Below are 5,721 nucleotides of genomic sequence, written 5' to 3'. Positions count from 1 at the left end.
GAAAAACCATGAAAGATCAGAGGCTCCTCCTGCTTCCTCTTCTGCTGTGGTCTTGGCCTCTTCCTCCCCCTCTGGAGAGACAGGGGTACCTGCAACCCTGCAAACAGAGGATGTGGAAGCCACACCACCACCACCATCACCCAGCATCTCCACAATGTCCCATGGAAGCGTTCAGCTGTACGTCCCTCAAACACTGGCCTTTGAAATGCTGCCAATCTGTCTGGAGGAGAATGACAGTTTTAAAAATGTAATGACGGCAGCTGTCCAATGGAACATGGTTCCCAGCCACCACTACTTTTTAAGGTGGGCTATCCCTGCCCTGCACGAACAAGTGGTGAAAAAAAATCTGATGTGCGCTGCGCAACACCATTAGTGGCAAGGTCCACATAACCACCGACACGTGGACCAGTAACTACGGGCAGGGATGTTGTATTTCCCTAACTGCCCACTGGTTAAATGTAGTGGCGGCTGGGCCTGAGGCAGGCAGAGGTTTGGCGCATGTCCTACCACCACCACCGAGGATTGCTGGATGTTTCTCAGTGCCTCCTGTTGCCTCCTACTCTGCTTCCTCCTCCAGTTCCTCCTCTACTGCCTCCTCATCATGTCAGCGCAACACCTGCACCACCAATTTCAGCACAGCCAGGGGAACTGACAGAAAGCTGTTCTGAAACTCATATGTTTGGGGGAAAGACCCCACACCACACAGGAGCTGTGGGCATGCATGGAAGAACAGACCGATAAGTGGTTGGTGTCACTGTGCCTCAAGTCCAGCGTGGTGGTGTGTGACAACGGGCGTAATTTCGTAGCAGCTCAGGGGATAGCCGGTTCGACGCACATCCCTTGCCTGGTGCATGTGCTGAACTTGGTGGTGCAGAGGTTCCTGAAGAATTAACCTGATATGTCAGAGCTGCTGTAGAAAGTTAGGGCCGTCTGTGCGCGCTTTCAGCGTTCTCACCCTGCTACTGCTCGACTGTCTAGACTTCAGCGTAACTTCGGCCTTCCCGCTCACAACCTTATATGTGATGTACCCACAGGGTGGAACTCCACGTACACATGCTGGAGAGACTGTGCGAGCAGCAACAGGCGACAGTGGAGTTTCAGCTGCAATACGCACGAGTGAGTCGCTCTGCGGAACAGCAACATTTCACCACTGACGAGTGGGCCTCCATAAGGTACTTGTGCCATGTTGCACTGCTTTGAGTTCTCAACCAACATGGAAAGCGGTGATGATGCCAACATCAGCCTTACTATCCCACTTCTATGGCTTCCATCAGTTTCAGACGCTGATGGATGAGGATGTGGCACAGGAGAAATAGGATGGGGAACAGGGATCATTCCCATGGTTATCAAGCCAGTTGTCCACAGGTGGCTCAGGGGGTGGGTTCCCTCACCAACAGCGCCCAACTGCCAGCCAGGGCACCATTTTGGAAGATGAAGAGGATGATGAAGAGAAGGATTTCTGTTCACAGCAGGGTGGCACCCAAATAGGCTCGCAGGCATCACTGGAGCGTGGCTGGGGGGATACAGAGTACACAGACAATACCTCACCCAATGAGGACAGCTTATCGTTGCCTTTGGGCAGCCTGGCACACATGAGCGACTACATTCTGCAGTGCCTGCACAACGACCTCTGAGTTGCCCACATTCTAACCAGTGCTGATTACTGGATGACCACTCTGCTGGATCCGCACTACAAGGACAACGTGCCATCCGTACTTCCATTACTGGAGTGTGAACGGAAGATGCATGAGTACAAGCGAATGCTGGTAGAGGCGCTACTGATGGTGTTCCCGTCTGACAGCGGGGGCTCAGTGGAAGCACGAGGCGGAGATGGAGGAGGAGGAAGTTACCAACACAGCAGGGTCACCGTCAGCACCTCAGAAGGAAGGGTTAGCTTGGTGGAAATGTGGAAAAGCTTTGTCTGCACACAGCAATATAAAGCACCACCATCTGATATGGACCATCTTAGTAGGAGGCAGCGTTTCAGCAACATGGTGGAACAGTACGTGGCCACACGTCTGCATGTACTGACTGATAGGTCTGCCCCATTTAACTTATGGGTCTCCAAAATGGCCTTAACACCTTGCAGGTGCTGGCTGAAGGGGGGGGGGGGGGGATCGCAGACAGCCAACGTAGACAAGCTCACGTTCATTAAAATAAACCAGGCATGGATCCCACAGGACTTGTCCATACCTTAGCCAGAGTAGAGAGGTATACCAGCCGCACGCAGATATTGTTATACTCCAGCGCAGTTTGTGTGTTCTCTTTGCCAATGTTTTGGGGCCTCCACAAACAAAAAATAAAAATAAAAATAAAAAGGGTTCTTCCGCCTGCACCGCCACATCACCTCCTCCATCTGCCCCGCCACATCCTCCTATTCTGCCTGCACCACCACATCTGCCTCCTCCTCCACTGGGACCTCCACCTCCAGGCTCAAGATGATTATGTCTTATATCGGGAGAGTAGAGAAGTTTACCGATCGCACCTAGCTATTGTACTTCAGCACAGTTTGTATGTTCTCTTTGCTATTTCCCAATGTTTTGGGGCCTCCACAAACCAAAAAACATAAAAAAAATAAAAAAGTTTGTGACCACCTCCGCATGCACCACCACGTCCGCCACCTCCGTCTGTACCACCACGTCCGCCTCTTTCGCCTGCACCGCCATGTCCGCCTCCTCCTCCACTGGGATCTCTGCCTCCAGGCTCAAGATTATTATGTATTATATTGGCAGATTTGAGAAGTATACTGGGTGCACCTACCCATTGTTGTACTCCATCACAGTTTTTGCATTCTCTTTGCTATTTCCCAATGTTTTGGGGTCTCCACAAATCAAAAAATAAAAATAAAAAAAATAAAAAACAAAATTGAAAAAATAAAATAAAGGTTGGTAATCTCCTCCGACTCCACCGCCACGTCTGCCTCCTCCACTGGGACCTCCGCCTCCAGCTCAAGATTATTATGTTTTATATTGGAGTAAAGAAGTATAGTGATGGACGAACATCTGCCAGGACGGTTCGCGATCGCGATCAAATGTTCGCGAACCGCAGGTTCGTGGCAGGTCCCATTCATTTTAATGTCAGGCGAACCTGAAAAACCTTCAGCTCATATTTGCAGATAAGAAATAATTACTAGAAGTACACAAATAGTCCCACAACATGGACAGTGACATACCAGATGTATTATTCGAATTTGCGATCTCCATTTGCCGCACAATGCAAATTTACTATAATATACTTTCTAACATAGAAAGTATATTATAACATTGTACATGGAAGGTAATCCATCAGAATATACATAACGATAAAACGTAACCTTTAATAATGTTACTATGAGGGTCCATTCACACGTCCGTAAGTGTTTTTTTTTTCGGATCCGCAAAACAGGGACATCGGCAATGTGCATTCTGCAATTTGCAAACCGCACATCGCCGGCACTATAATAGAAAATGCCTAATCTTGTCTGCAATTGCGGACAAGAATAGGACATGTTCTATTTTTTTTGCGGAAGCACGGATGCGGAAGTGCGGATCCGTAAATCTAGCCCCTAGGCCCCTGACTTCCAGGTGATCACTATATAGATCTATGTGTTTTTGACTCATTATAAAAGTATATTGCAAGTATATCGCACCCTTCTGTGTATCACACCTATCGATAGCACACCTATACCAGTACTTAAAATGACTTTTGTGGCCCTATTAGCTAGCGTTTGGTGTCCCTAACAGTCTGTCCCTGCTCCACACAGCAACCTCTCCCTACACTGGCAAAACACTGAATGTAAAATGGCGGCCAGATCAGGTTTATTTATAAGGTAGGGGGTATGTCATGTGCTGAAACGTCTCAATTGGCTGTCCTGTACCACCTGATGGATGTATCATCGGTCAAAGTTCTTCACAATGTAAAAGAATATGGCGGGCACAAATATCTCCATATGTTCGCATGTTCGGCGAATCGCGAACACGCAAAGTTCGCCGCGAAACGACTGCCGGGCAAACCGCAAGCCCATCTCTAAAGAAGTATACTGGGCGCAGCCATTGCTGTACTTCAGCGCAGTTTGTGCTTTCTCTTTGCTATTTCCCAATGTTTTGAGGCCTCTACAAACCAAAAAATAAAAAATTAAATAAATAAATAAAAAAATGTGGTGTCCTCCTCCGCCTGCACCGCCACGTCTGCCTCCTCCTCCACATGGTACCACCGCCTCCAGGCTCAAGATTATTATGTTTTATATTGGCAGAGTAGAGAAGTATATCTGAAGCACCCAGCCATTGTTTTACTCCAACGCAGTTTGTGCGTTCACTTTGCCATCTCCCCCTTCCCCAAAAAAATAAAAAAAATATTTCAAGAATTGTAATAAGACGATCCATTTTGAATCCATCCAACTGATAGGGGAGAAGAAATTGTTCTGTGGAGTGTGTCTGTGAAAGTCATGAATTTTTAAAAAAATTTAGGAGCTACAGGGGGTCTTCATACGTAATAACTGTTGTAGGAGAGGACAGTCTTTTGTGGAGTGTGTCTGTGAAAGTCATGTTTTTTTTATTTTATTATTAGGTATACCCCTTCATCAGTCTGCTCTTGTGGAAGAGGAAATTCTGTGGATTGTGTCTGTGTCTGGCAATTTTTTTATATTTTGAACACCCCTTTTGGCATCCATCTTACTATAGTAGGTGAAAAATTATTTTACATCCCCTAACATCCCCGTCACATGTCAACCTTGCAAACATGTTGGGATGTGTTATATCAGAGCTAGCCTCCCTGGCACTCTTCCCTATACCCTGTTTTCTAAATGTTATCCAGCTACCTACCTCACTTTCCTGAGCCTCCATGCTACCACCCTCCCCCATATCTACCCCAAAGAGTACCTGCTCAGTGAGAAGCAAACTCTATTCCAAATTGTCAACACTTCTCAGTGTCGAAATTAGCTCCTTTAGATACACGATGTGCGATTCCAACCGAGTGCTCACATTTTGAACAAAGATATGCGCCTTCAAACGACTGTTTCAGGCCATACTGCATACATTTGACCAGATGTGTTTTGGACTGCGTTATCAATAATGGAACACATACTAATGGGAATTACACATGAAGAGAGATAAAAAACATACAATACATACAATACCAACAGTGCAGTGATAAGCAACTGATTAATTGTAGCCCCCTCCTAAAATCCTTGAATCTCAAGTCACTTAATCTAAAGTTACACATTTAATACAAACACAAAGACAAATCAAACACGTGAATGCTCACAAACTCGCATTGTTTGACTGCTTGTATAGATGCTGCTCCCGAACAACTTCAAACCAGACTGCTTTTATTTCCTCTGGATTAAAAAAGATTGAACCTTTTGGCCTCAATTCTAAGCATCGTGTCTGGAGAAAACTAGTCACTGCTCATTCCAGGGAGACTGGTCAAGGTTAAAGGAAAATAGAAGTACAGGGATATTCTTAAAGAAAACCTGATCCAGAGTGTTCTGAACCTCATATTGGGCCGAATGATCAACTTCCAACAAGAGAATTGCAACCAGCCGATCCACAGGTGACAACGTGTGAGGTTCACGGTGGGCCGACGGCTGCAACAGTTCATCGGTACTCACGGTTAGCAGATGCCTCCCTGGGCCAGCAGTGCAGTGAAGGGGAGAACAGCACCAAATTCTCCGGGGCACGCTCTATTACAGGCAGGGCTGGGACAAGGTCCACCACCAACAGAGGCTGAGCTGCCAAAGTGCGC

The sequence above is a fragment of the Bufo bufo genome, chromosome 5, assembly GCF_905171765.1.
Source record: "Bufo bufo chromosome 5, aBufBuf1.1, whole genome shotgun sequence".
Taxonomy (NCBI): domain Eukaryota; kingdom Metazoa; phylum Chordata; class Amphibia; order Anura; family Bufonidae; genus Bufo; species Bufo bufo.
This window is presented reverse-complemented; position numbering follows the sequence as displayed.